Below are 14,553 nucleotides of genomic sequence, written 5' to 3'. Positions count from 1 at the left end.
AGCCCTTTCCCAGCGCTATATGGGGTGCTAGGAACTGACCCTGGTATGTCCTCCATGCAAAGCACATGCTCTACCACTGAGCTGCAGCCTATCCTCCCATCATGCATAACCTACCACACATAAACTATTCTCCCATCGTGCAACAGGGAAGGAGACTATGAGAATCATTTGCACATCTTCCAGCAACATTTCGGCATAGTGTGTAGAAATGGCCCCTAGTTTGATATTGAAAAATAAATACTTATTGATATTGAAAAATAAATACCCCAGGTTGACTTGGGAGTTTGACTAAGGTATTGATTGTCAACCATTCTAGCACCCTGGCCATGCCTAGATACGTCCCCCATCTTCTCATAGTTTCTGTTCTAGTGAGCCAGACACCAGCACACCATAGAGGAAGCACTGCATTGAGCTAGGTCCATGGATCCCTCCTGCTCCACTTCAGGATAGCTGCAGCTTCCTGCTGCCTGTGCCATTTATTTTCTTAGGTTTAATTAGGTTGTTGAGCAGACTCTCAGCAGTCAAGAAGAAAAGCCACAAACTCTTTTGCTGAGCCCACAGTTCCATAGAGTTGTGCCAAAGCTGAGCATGAATGTACTGCTTTATTTCTTAAAATAAAGACATTTTCTTTTTTATCCAAAAGAAACAACAAAATGAAGGTAGAGATGGTGCAGTCATTGCACGTGCATATGACTCCATCACCCATTGACTGAAGAATGGGCCAGTCTGTAATTCAAGATATTTTCACTGCAGGAGCCCTTGGGTTACTGTATATCTCATGATAGGAAGAAAATATAATGTTTAAAGGTAAATAAATGTTTAAACAATGCCATATCATGCCAAATCAATATTTAAATATTATATAAATACCAGTAAAAGGGCTTGCAGTTTGCAAGCTTTCCGTCTGTACCACAACATTGTTGGTAATTCTCTCCGGTAAGAAATACCCTTCTATTACAGCAGAGTGCACAGAGGCAAAACACAGCGGAGTCTGCCCAGGCATGCGTGTTTGCTGAGAGTATAAGAAACTTGGAGCCAGTTCATAGTTTCAAATCAATATGAGGAGTCTTTATTGGAGAACTCCATTCTAGATAGGAAAGTGGAGAGATAGAATCTCTAATCTAGCTAGCTGGATGCAGAGAGATGCTGGACCGGGTCTCATGATCAAGGAGACCCGGTTTTAACAGGTGAGCAGGAAGAGCAGGCAGAGCAAGCTAAGCCTGCTCTCCTGCTCACGAGCGGGCAGGGAGCCCTGGGTGGCCGGATCACCCGCCCACACGATGGCCGGCCTCAAGATGGAGCCGGCGGGGGCTGGGGAGCCGTGCAGCCCCTGGAAGCCCCAGTATGCCCTGCGCGAATACGCAGGGCATACTGGGGAGACCCCCAAGCCGGGAGGCTGCTTTAAAGCCTCCCGGCTGGGGGTCTACTTGCGAGTAGCTGCAGCACGGAGCCGCGCCATAGCTACTCATGAGCAGATAGCCTGGGTTTGCAGATCGCCCGCTCCACAAACCTGGGCTAAGGGGCGGGCTACAGGAGCAGGTTAGCCGCTCTAGAACCACAGGGCTTGGTTCCAAGGCTGGTGGTTCTTACGATCACAAAAATTGGGCTATGATTTTCCTAGCCCGATTTTTGTGATTGTAAGAATAGCCTCTCTGCACACATGGTGCTGAGAGGGAGGCGAGCATGTGTGATAGGGAAAAGAGAGGAAGAAAAGAAAGGGAGGGAGGCAGGAAGGAAGTCCCTGCGTGTAGCAATCTACATATGAAAGGGATAGTGTCAGAGCAGTAGAGAGGAGGAATGACCAATGTCTTGACCCCTCTAGCCCTCTGACTCACTAGTCTGCCCCCCTCTGTCATTGACAGCGCAGAGTCCTTCACTTACAACAAACATGACCATGAACTTTCTCTTCACCCCTTGGGGAAGTACATTGGGTTCCCCCTCCCCCTGCTGGCCTTCCTTTATACAAAAAATCACCTCGTTCAGGCAATCTTCAGCCATTTCTGGGCATGTTCCCCAGTGTGGTGGCCATTTTGGAGGTCACTATATTATAGGGTGTGCCAATTCCCTTATCCTTGAACTTCCCCCAGTTAGAACTCTCAGAGCTTAGGTAAATGGGATCTTCTTTCTCATACAACAGCTGCTGAAGCCTTATTTTGTCATGGAGTGACCCCTCTGATGAAGGCTCAAGATGCACAATAAAGCTGATTCTCTCTTCTTTGAAAGCTCTCCCTAAATTTTTTTCAAAATTTTGGTTCAAATGAAAAATGACTTAAATCGGTGGGCCATGATCCTGTTGAGTATTTGGGGAAAAATAAATGTGGTTAAGATAAATTGAAGAAGGAAGATTTAATTTCCCACATTTTCATGCTAATCATTGGGCATTTATTTTATCTTCAGTGTTAGGCTGGAACAATGAGTCCCAGATCTCGGCTACACCTTGGACTCAGCTCAAGAATTATTATTTGACTCCATTGAAATCTTGGCAGGTGTTCAGTTCATTATTTGTTTGTGGATCTGGGTCACTGGTAGGGATGTGCACGAATGGGTTTGTGCACTCCTGGGAGGCGGGTGGAAGCCTTTAAGGGGCAGAGAGGGTGCCGTTGCTTTCCCTGCCACCTTCCCCCCCCCCCACCGGTGCTGTGCCCTCCCTGCAGCCCCAGTCAGCATCATACCAGAAGTGCATGCCCCTTAATGGCCCCTCCACCACCGAACTGGCACAAATGCCGGACTGCCAAACTGGTTCAGCACTCCACAAAAGGAGAGCCAAACCGGTTTGTGCACATTCCTTGTCACTAGCAGTAGTTAAAGGCAAGGCATATATGGAGAATTCTGGGTTCTAGACATGGCTTTGTTCCTTTTCAGCATGAAAAGCTTACATTGTGGGTGAATCCCAGTTTGGAGATTGCTTGTAAGTCTTTTTATTGGGCTAACTGGGCCTCTTGCAGTGTCATTACATTATATCAATTGCTATCTTCTGAAGCTGTTTTTAAATCGTATGACACTTTGACAGCTGAGTTCGATATACCTTCAAATGCTAGCTGACAGTTTATCCAGCTAAAGCATTTATTGTCATGGCCCTTTGGTCTTGATGTGATTGCAACTTCTGAAATTTCACCGTTATTAGTAGATTTGTAACGTTTATTAGGGAGGAGAGCTGGTATTGTGGTGGTAAGCATGAATTGTCCTTTTTGCTAAGGAGCGTCCACTCTGGTTGCATTTGAATGGGAGATCACATGTGAGCACTGTAAGATATTCCCCTTAGGGATCGGGCCACTCTGGGATCTGCATACTTGCATCTGCATACTTGCTTGCAGAAGGTTCCAAGTTCCCTCCCTGGCATCTCCAAGATAGGCTGAGAGAGATTCCTGCTTGCAACCCTGGAGAATCAGCTGCCAGTCTGTGTAGACAATACTGAACTAGATGGACCACTTGTCTGACTCAGTATACAGGTGAAACTTGGAAAATTAGAATATTGTGCAAAAGTCCATTAATCTCAGTAATGCAAATTAAAAGGTGAAACTGATATATGAGACAGACGCATTACATGCAAAGCGAGATAAGTCAAGCCTTAATTTGTTATAATTGTGATGATCATGGCGTACAGCTCATGAAAACCCCAAATCCACAATCTCAGAATATCAGATATTACATGGAACCAATAAGACAAGGATTGAAGAATAGAACAATATCGGACCTCTGAAAAGTATACAGTGTACTGTGCTTGATTGGCCAGCAAACTCGCCTGACCTGACCCCATAGAGAATCTATGGGGCATTGCCAAGAGAAGGATGAGAGACATGAGACAAAACAATGCAGAATTGCTGAAGGCTGCTAATGAAGCATCCTGGTCTTCCATAATACCTCATCAGTGCCACAGGCTGATAGCATCCATGCCACGCCGCATTGAGGCAGTAATTGCTGCAAAAGGGGCCCAAACCAAGTACTGAATACATATGCATGCTTATACTTTTCAGAGGTCCGATATTGTTCTATTCTTCAATCCTTGTCTTCTTGCTTCCATGTAATATTCTAATTTTCTGAGATTGTGGATTTGGGGTTTTCATGAGCTGTACGTCATGATCATCACAATTATAACAAATTAAGGCTTGACTTATCTCACTTTGCATGTAATGCGTCTGTCTCATATATCAGTTTCACCTTTTAATTTGCATTACTGAAATTAATGGACTTTTGCACGATATTCTAATTTTCCGAGTTTCACCTGTAACTGTCCACAGGACACACATGGATACATTGTGAATCTAACCCATAGATCCCTGCAGTATACCAGCTCTCCCTCCATATCTATCATAATGACAACAATATGGCTAATGTTATCATATTGCATAACTTCATGCAATACAAAATCAACTGATGAAATTCACTTCCAAAGGATGTACTGATGGATACTAGCTTACATATTTTAAAAAATGATTAGACATATTCATAGAGAATAGATCTATCAAATAGCTATTAGTCTTGAGAACAAAATTGAACCTCCATTATTATAATTTCTTGTTTACACAGTCAGACAGGTGTTATTGACTGGTTTGTTTTATCCAGACATCGAGTCCTTCCCAAGGACCTGGGATGGCTGAATTTTATTGTCAATTGTTATAGATATCGTCGCAGAATATAGGCTGTTCTCAGTAAAGCTGCTTTTTGTAATTGGCTGATGGTGATTTCTGTGAACCCTATGGTGTTGAGGTGCTCTTCAAGGTCTTTTGGAACTGCACCCAGGGCGCCAATGACCACTGGGATTATTTTGGTCTTTTTCTGACACAGCCTTTCAATTTCAATTTGTAGATCTTTGTAATTTGTGATTTTTTCTATTTCTTTTCCTTCTGTTCTGCTATTCCCTGGTATTGCTATGTCGATTATTTTAACTTGTTTTTCTTTCTTCTCGACTACAGTTATATCTCGTGTATTGTGTGGCAGATATTTGTCTGTTTGTAATCGGAAGTCCCATAATATTTTTACATCTTCATTTTCTTCAACTTTTTCAATTGTATGGTCCCACCAATGTTTGGCTACAGGTAGCTTGTATTTTTTGCAGATGTTCCAGTGTATCATCCCTGCTACCTTGTCATGCCTTTGTTTGTAGTCAGTCTGTGCGATCGTTTTACAACAGCTGATTATTTGGTCCACTGTTTCATCTGCTTCTTTACAAAGGCGGCACTTGCTGTTTGTGGTTGATTTTTCGACTTTTGCTCTCATTGTATTTGTCCTTAGTGCCTGTTCTTGCACAGCCAGTATTAAACCCTCTGTTTCATTCTTCAAGTTGCCATTCTTAAGCCATTGCCAGGTCTTGGTGATGTCTGATTTTCCACTTATATTGTGCAATATTGACCATGCAGGGGCTTATTTTCCCATTTTTCTGCTGGGTTCTTGACTTGTTCTTTCTTGTAGGCCTGCTTTCTTTCATTGGTGTTAAATAGTTTCGTGTTATTGAACATTTGAAGTGCATCTTCTTCACTGTCCTTGATATATTCTTCAAGGCCTCTTTTCTCCTCCTCTACTGTTTGATGGACTTGCAGCATTCCTCTTCCACCTGAGCTGCGAGCGAGGTATAGCCTATCTACATCACTGCGGGGGTGCAGAGCATGATTGATGGTCATGATTTTCCTGGTCTTACGATCCAGCGTCTCTAGCTCTGCCTGGGTCCAATCTATTATTTCTGCAGTGTATCTGATAACAGGTATAGCCCAGGTGTTTATGGCTTGTATGGTGTTCCCGCCATTGAGTTTGGACTTGAGGATTTTTCTAACTCTCCTGATGTATTCACTTCCAATTTTTCTTTTAACTTCAGTGTGTGCAATGTTATCAGCCTGGAGAATGCCCAAGTATTTGTAATGTTCTTTCTCTTCCAGGTTCTTGATGTTGCATCCATTGGGCAGTTCTATTCCTTCTGTTTTTGTTATTTTTCTTCTGTTCATTATTAATGCAGCACACTTGTCTAGTCCAAACTCCATTGCTATATCGCTACTGAATACACGTACAGTGTTTAGCAGTGATTCGATTTCTGACTGGGACATTCCATACAACTTCAGATCGTCCATGTACAGCAGATGGTTGATTTGACTTGATGTTTTAGATGTTTGGTATCCGAGGCCTGTTTTCTTTAGTATTTGTGAAAGTGGGGTCATGGCGATTACAAACAACAGAGGAGATAGTGAGTCCCCTTGGAAAATGCCTCTTCTAATCCTAACCTGTCCAAGTGTCTTGCCATTGATTGTCAACTCTGTGCTCCACAGGCTCATTGCTTCTTTTATAAATATCTGAATGTTTTTGCTGTCACCTGTTGTTTCTAAACATTTTAGTATCCATGTGTGAGGCAATGAATCAAAGGCTTTCTTGTAATCAATCCATGCAACACTTATATTGGTTTTTCTTCTCTTGCAATTTTCTAAAACCATTTTGTCAATCAGCAGCTGGTCTTTTGTGCCTCTGGTGTTCAGGCAATTTCTTTTCTGTTCAACTGGAAGCTGTTTGTTAGTTTATAACTGCACATTTTGCTGGGCCTTTCATGATGAGATGAGTTTTCCCAGTTGTTAGCCATTGTTCAATATCACCGCCTTGCAAAATGTGATTGAACTGTTTTGATAGCTGTTTATGAAGGCTTGTTAGGTGTTTAAGCCAAAAGCCATGCAGTTCATCGTCGCCTGGCGCAGTCCAATTTTTAATTTTCTTTGCACTTTCACTTAGTAATTCTGGTGTTATTATTAGATCTTGCATTTGTTGGTTACATTTTTGTAATCCAGCCTCTTTCATCCAGCCTGCTTTTTTATTATAATCTATTGAATTTTCCCCAGAATTGCACTGTTTCTTCTTTATTTGGTGTTTCTACGTTTCTTTCAGTTTCTCCTTCTATGCTTTGGTAGAAACGTCTCTGATTCGACTGGAATTGGAGATTCTGCCTGTGTTGTGTAGTTCTGGCTTCATATCTGCTAATCTTCTTTGACACTGCTGTTATTTGCTGCTTTATTATTTCCAGGACTTCTCTAATTTTCCTTGAATCTAGGTGGTATTTTTGGATCAGATACTGTTTGGTGTTTTCATTCTTCAGCTTCTTGTCTTTCATATCTTTTCATATCATACTAGCATCTGATCTAAGCCTGGAGATTTTATTTTCTAATCTAATCTTCCATTTACGTGATGTACTGCTTTCTTTTTTGACAGGTCCATTGATCTTATATCCGAGCTCTTGTGTTGTTATTGTTGCTGCACTGTACATTAGTTGGTTTGTTTCTTGCAAATTATTGGTTGTTATTTCTGCAAGTGCAGCATTGACATCTTTTAATGCCTGAGCAAGTTGTTTTTTGGCAACTGTTTTTAGAGCTGGAAGTCGAACCCTGGTGGTTGTTTGGTTCATGTGATCAGTTATTTTTTGCTTTAGTTCTTGTTGCTTTTCTGTTAAATGGCATTTGGGTTTTTGAGGTGAAGGCAAAGGGGAGGTTGCCTGGTTTTGATTTTGAAACAGTTCAGCAACAGTGGCATCCTCAATTTCCCATACCTCCTCCACCTGCGCCTGATCAACTTCTTCAATTGGTGGTAATTCTTCTTCCATATCTTGAGCCTGTGTTGCTCTTTGCAGTTCTTCCAGCTCAACTCCTGTGAATACTTTATTTCTTATTATGAATCTTCTCTGGTCTGCTAGCCTTTGTTCTGTTATTTCTGTATCTGGATGCTTCTCTTTCCAAATTTGGTACATTCTTTTAAAATAACCTCTTCTAGTTGGACTAGACTTGTAATACCAGATCATTATTTCCTTGTTGGCATTTTTCGTATTCTTTTTCTGTTAAGCGACATTTCTTCCAGTAACCTTGGAGTCTCCAGCCCTGGTTGCTCAACTGAAGATCCTGAGTCCTGTTGCCCACTTGCCACCAGATGTCCAGGGACTATAGCATCTGGCGCGGTCCTTGTTGACCCCAGCAAAGACCGATCCGGTATAGATTTATTAAAATTACGTCTCACCATATTGTTGATGGGAGAGGCACTCTTTGTCTGGCTCCTCTGGTGAGACCTGTCCAGTATGTTTGGACCTCTGGTATAGCTCTCACCTTCCTCAGAGCACAAAAGCCCCACAACCATTATTTAATTAAGCAATATATTTCTGATGCTGAGGACAAATGCAGTGAAAAATGTTGTTTTCTTGTGGTCTTTCAAAAAGTATGAGAACATAAGAACAGCCTTGCTGGATCAGGCCCAAGGCCCATCTAGTCCAGCATCCTGTTTCGCACAGTAGCCCACCAGATGTTGCTGGAAGCCACAAGCAGGAGTTGAGGGCATGCCCTTTCTCCTGCTGTTACTCCCCTACAACTGCAATACTACTGACCACATTTGAAAACAGAGGGCTGCATTATTTGAAAATAATCCAGCCATGGTCTTCTTAGGTTCTTTAACATTTGTTTTCATAAAATATAACCCAATTCTTTCCTTGTGACAATAACAGCCTTTATCCACCAAAATGTTAGCATGTCATTTTCATGTAAGGCATTCTTAAAACATTTCAATCCACAGACTCGACTCATAATGTTAGCCTCCGCCTTATAAGGATCTTACCCTGGGGACTTTGATATGGCATTGTTATATGATGATACTACAAATTGAGATGCACTTTGTACAAAACTGGTCGTAGATTTTTTTGATATGTTACAATCCAAGGGTTTACCCCCCCCCCCCCATGAGTATACAATTCTGAATTTAGTGAGGCAAGATATCTTCATTTTCTTTGAGAAAGAAACATTTATTCATGGAAAACCTTTTGTAAAGGTCAGGGCTGCGTGTCTTATGTCAACTCAGACTAATGGCTCTTCAACGTGATTAATAAGTGCAGAGACTCTTGAAAGAGTCATATTCCTTGATGAGGAGTTCTGTTCTCTGACAATTTATTAAGTCATTCTGTCATTACTTAGAGAAACATGATCTTAGGTTTTAAAATGCCCTTAAAAAAATAATGGCTTATACTGTTGAAGCTGTACAATCCTCTGGTCCCTTAAACTTTGCTTTCTGTTTATGGCCTACCATAACTTCCCTTGAAATAAAACTCTCTCTCCTGTTGTGGGTATATCCATATAACCTTTTTACTTTAATGAATCCCAAAAACTTATTCCCTGGGTTCTATACTCAGAACCACTAAGGATCAATTCAAGTACATTTTAGTCTTTCTCGTATGGTCTCACAAGAATGAGTTCCATAAATAGTTCAGATGCAAAAGACAAAAAGGAGTGGTGGTTTCCCTTTTACAACATGGGGGTATGTATTTACTTTTAAAAAATATTTCACTTCTTTGCACAGCTCCGCTGGGGTGGGGGGCAGCTCAGACTCTGCAAAGGGAAAAGAAAACTATAAAGAGGCATTACTACTACTATAAAGAGGCATTACTGCTAACTTGGCAAAGAGGCACCTTTTAGCGTGGTGATTCTCTTTATTTAGCAGGGGGAGAGTAACTGGCCCTATCCACCCCCAGCATAGTACTTCCAGTGACTGTTGCTGGTGTGTGTCTTATGTTTCTTTTTAGAATGTGAGCCCTTTGGGGACAGGGAGCCATCTTATTTGTTTGTTATCTCTCTTTGTAAACCGCCCTGAGCCATTTTTGGAAGAAAAAAATAGAAATCAAATTAATAATAATAATAATAATAATAATAATGATAATAATAATAATAATAATACATTGCTACAGTGGGAGGAAATAAAAGTCTTCCTGGTGTTTGCAGCTTCTGCTCCTCCTCCCTCTTCTCTTTTTTAAAATAGCTGATTGAGTTCTTGAGTATTATAGGAAAAAGAGTATTCCGGCTGTAGTAGTCAAAACAAATGATTATCTGGATAAACTCTCACAGACATTAAATAGTATGAACCTGGTCCCCATTCTTCTCTGGTTTCACTGTTATGGCATGAGAGGTTTACACAAAGGGAGGACTGTATATACTTGCTGAATGTCATTTTCTTACAATGGAGCAGAGGAAAAGATTTAAACTTTCCCTTCCCTGTTCCATGTTCCCTCTCAAAATTCCACCCCCACTCCAATTTCTGTAGTAAAAAACATGTATTGAAAGCAGACACACATTTGATATATGCATTATCTAGCTTGGGTCAAAGTCTTAAGAGCATTCAAATGAGAAAAGACCCATGCTAAATGCCTATGTGAGAAAATTCTTTAGCTATGGTCCATGTTATGTTGCAGTCATTCCTAGGATTTAGAAAAGGCACCATTTTGAACTGAATTTGGAAACTAAGGGAAATATCCTGGGTGGGAGTAAGGAGAAGTAGCCACTGGCACTGAAGCGGCCACTGTCACAAGGAGCTCTCTTGCCTTGGGTCCCCCTATGGCAGTTCAGGGACTAAACAATAGGATTGTGCATGGAACAGTTTTTGTGATTTTATCGAAGCTTGAATCTAATCACAAAAACTTGGATTGATTCATCAAAAATGGCCGGCTTCTCCAGCTGCATCAATGAATCAACCTTGAATTACTCAAATTGTTTTTCCAGGCAGAGCTGGAAAAATGGGCCTTAAAATGGTGCCATTTTCCCAGGGAGAGCTGGTCTACCAATTGGGATAGGTGGGTAAACCAGCCCTCTGCTCTGGACTTCACTGGGTAGACCAGTCCTCTGAAGTGGGCTGAAGTGCCAAGTTTGGAGTGAAGGGCTGGTTTACCCCCCAATCCCAATTGGGGTGATCCAATTCAAGGTTGCACCCTCAAATCAACATTAATTCGACCTGTATCGATTTGAGGTGGAATCAAATTGCACATTCCTACTTAACAAGGCCTGCTGATATTGGCTTGTCAAAGACCTACAACAAAATGGAGTTGGCACTGCAGCAGGGAAGATGTCAGTAGGTGGACTTCTCCTTTTGCTACAGCATGAAGCTGTTGACAATCCTCCTTAATCTCTTATATATACCTTAAAACTTAATTTCCTCTATACACATTTCAAACTATACTTTATTCTTCTAAAAAGATACTGCTTGTATTAAATCACAAATTTCCCTTCCATTATACTGAATGCTTGGAGAGATCTTACACCACTGAATAATCCTCAGCTATAGCAAAGTAGTTTACATAGTATATTTAAAGGCTCAATGAATACCAGCAAGTTCTGATCTAAAAATTCTCTCACAATGCTTAAGTCTTAAATGATTAGAAAATGTCTTAACTCCCTGAAGCTGGTTACTACAAAAGAAAAAGGAAATCGAATTTTCACAAAACAGAAAAGAGCATTAAGCCTTGTAAATGTGAATGCTGCATTTAAACACACACACACACAGATAAATATTGAAGCTATTCTCAGGACCAGCAAAAACAGGGCTTGAGGTCCGAAGGCGGAGTTAGCACTACCGTGTGGAACCTTGGCATGCTCCCAAACAGGGCACTGTCAAAAGAGGGTCACCCAGTTCCCAGCCCCTCCTCTAAAACCAGGTTCAGCAAGCAGGGGAGGTTGCCTACCCCCTCCCAGTGCTCGTGTGGAGCCAAAGTGTGGAGTCACGGGACGCTGTGGGACGCTACTTGAGGCTCCCTTCCCCCCTCTTCACCGGGATACCATAGAGCCAGGATACCAGAGTGCCCTGCAAGGCAAGCAGAATGTTTGGGGAAAGCCTGGCCAGCCACAGCTCTCAGCAGCATTCGCTCCAACTTTCTTGAAGTGACAGGCACCTTGCAAATGAGCCCAAGGGAAAATATGAACATAGGAAGCTGTCTTCCACTGAGTCAGACTATTGGTCCATCCAGCTTAGTACTGTCTATACAGAGACTGGCAGTGGCTTCCCGAGGCTCTCAGGCAGGATTCCCGCTCAGCCAGACCTGGAGATACCAGGCAGGGAGCTCAAATCCTTCTTCCTATAGCAGCCCTATCTCCTAAGGGGAATAGTTGCACAGACAAATGTCATATTATTCATTCATTTTGCATTTTACTAGCTGACCCTGCACAGAACATCTGTGTGGTCTTGCACTGAGCCTGTGGCATTGCACCCCCCACAACACTCTTGCTCGCTCTGGCCGCCCCCCGCAACGCTCTCCCTCACCCTCGCCCCCTCAAGTCTCTCGCCACTCCCGCAACGCTCTCGCTCACTCTCACCCCCCCGCTCGCCCCCGCAAGTCTCTCGCCGCTCCCGCAACGCTCTCGCTCACTCTCACCCCCCGCTCGCCCCCGCAAGTCTCTCGCCGCTCCCGCAACGCTCTCGCTCACTCTCGCCCCCCCCGCTCGCCCCCGCAAGTCTCTCGCCGCTCCCGCAACGCTCTCGCTCACTCTCGCCCCCCGCTCGCCCCCGCAAGTCTCTCGCCGCTCCCGCAAGGCTCTCGCTCACTCTCGCCCCCCGCTCGCCCCCGCAAGTCTCTCGCCGCTCCCGCAAGGCTCTCGCTCACTCTCGCCCCCCCGCTCGCCCCCGCAAGTCTCTCGCCGCTCCCGCAAGGCTCTCGCTCACTCTCGCCCCCCCGCTCGCCCCCGCAAGTGTCTCGCCGCTCCCGCAAGGCTCTCGCTCACTCTCGCCCCCCCGCTCGCCCCCGCAAGTCTCTCGCCGCTCCCGCAAGGCTCTCGCTCACTCTCGCCCCCCCGCTCGCCCCCGCAAGTCTCTCGCCGCTCCCGCAAGGCTCTCGCTCACTCTCGCCCCCCGCTCGCCCCCGCAAGTCTCTCGCCGCTCCCGCAAGGCTCTCGCTCACTCTCGCCCCCGCTCGCCCCCGCAAGTCTCTCGCCGCTCCCGCAAGGCTCTCGCTCACTCTCGCCCCCCCGCTCGCCCCCGCAAGTCTCTCGCCGCTCCCGCAAGGCTCTCGCTCACTCTCGCCCCCCGCTCGCCCCCGCAAGTCTCTCGCCGCTCCCGCAAGGCTCTCGCTCACTCTCGCCCCCCCGCTCGCCCCCGCAAGTCTCTCGCCGCTCCCGCAAGGCTCTCGCTCACTCTCGCCCCCCCGCTCGCCCCCTGCAAGTCTCTCGCCACTCCCGCAACGCTCTCGCTCACTCTCGCCACCCCGCTTGCCCCCCGCAAGTCTATCACCCCCGCAAGTCTCGTGCTCCTGCTCTCTGTCCTCCGTCTTTCTATCTCTGTCTCGCAGTCCTTGCTTCCCCCTGCCACTGCCAGCCTGCTGCCTGCAGCCCTCAGAGCCAACTGTCCAGCTCCTGAAGCTGCCCCCAGCCTCCAAGCTCCCTGCTGTTTCACAGCGCCCCCAATCCAACTGTCAAACTGCTTTCCAGCCGCCCCACAGGGCACATGGCCCGTCTAGAAGAATTAATAATATAGAATATCCCACTCTTCCTCCAAGGAGCCCAGAGCGCTGCACTACATACTCAAGTTCCTTCTCACAACAACCCTGTGAAGTAGGTCAAGCTGAGAGTAAAGTGACTGGCCCAGAGTCATCCAGCAAGTCTCATGGCTGAATGGGGATTGTTGTGCTCCTTCCTGTCCCCTGCAAGTCACTGGGCAAGAGCAGGAGTGTCCCTGCCCTTGCCTGCAGCTGCCCTTGCCTGCAGCATGGTGTAGTGGTTAGAGTGTTGGACTAGGACTGGGGAGACCCGAGTTCAGATCTCCAGCACCCTTGCTCTATCCAGGTGGAAACTGCACAGGTGATGGGGCTGCTGCTCTCCCCTTCCTGGTGCCTGTGGTGGGGGGAGGGAGTGTTGCTGCTGTAGCTGCTACTGCTGGGAGCCAGTTCAAAGGGAATCGGGCTAGAGATGCACTCAGCAGAGGTGCTGAGGGAGCAGCCCAAGAATCAAGTCCCTGCCCCGCTCAGAATCCAGGGAAAGGCAGGGTAGGGAGCAGCAGCAGTCTTGCCAATGCTCTCCTCCTTCCCAAGCAGACGGCGGCTGCTCTGGATGGGTCCGACAATGTCTCCAACAGGCAGGGAGCAGGTGGGATGGCCAGCCAACCTTCCTGCAGGCAGTGGAGCCCCTTCTCGAAGCACAATGGGCCCGCCGCACATCCCACCTCCAGAGACTCCCAGAGTTTCGGCCCGCTGTCGCGCTCACTTCCAGGCTGGGCCATGGTGGTGGCAACAGAACTGGCCACTGCTAACCAGGGCCATTCTGCAGCACCCCGCTGGAGGATGGGGCTCTCCTTCCTGGGCGTGCTCCTGCCCTCACACCTCGCAGCTGTGCGAGAGGGAGCCCTTCGCACCCTGCGAGGGCATGTTGAAATGAGCTCCATGTGGGGAGCGTGTGGGGCCCTCGAACATGCGGGGCTGTAGCATATGGCCAAGTGGATGGGGTGGGTGGACGGATGTTCAGCATCAGCATCACCCACCCACCGCTGAGCCAAACTGCTGATCTTTGCAAGTATTCTAGCCACCATGCGTGTGGGGGCAGGGGGCTGGAACCGGCTCCCGTGGTGGTGGTGGGGACAGGAGTGACTACTGGACTGACAGACTGACAGAGGAGGAGGGTCAGCCCAGCAGCCACTCTTGGTCTGCCTGCCACTGCCCCGGTGGGGGGGAGGAGCGGTGCGCACATGGTGAGTGGGATACTTGCAAAGTGTTTCGGCCTGATGGTGGCAATGGCAGTAGCGGCAGGGGGGCTTGCAGTGGCCACAGGGGGCTCAGCGGTGGGCAGAGCAGCTCCTACACCCACTTGC

The sequence above is a fragment of the Hemicordylus capensis genome, chromosome 3 (genome assembly GCF_027244095.1).
Source record: "Hemicordylus capensis ecotype Gifberg chromosome 3, rHemCap1.1.pri, whole genome shotgun sequence".
Classification (NCBI taxonomy): Eukaryota; Metazoa; Chordata; class Lepidosauria; order Squamata; family Cordylidae; genus Hemicordylus; species Hemicordylus capensis.
This window is presented reverse-complemented; position numbering follows the sequence as displayed.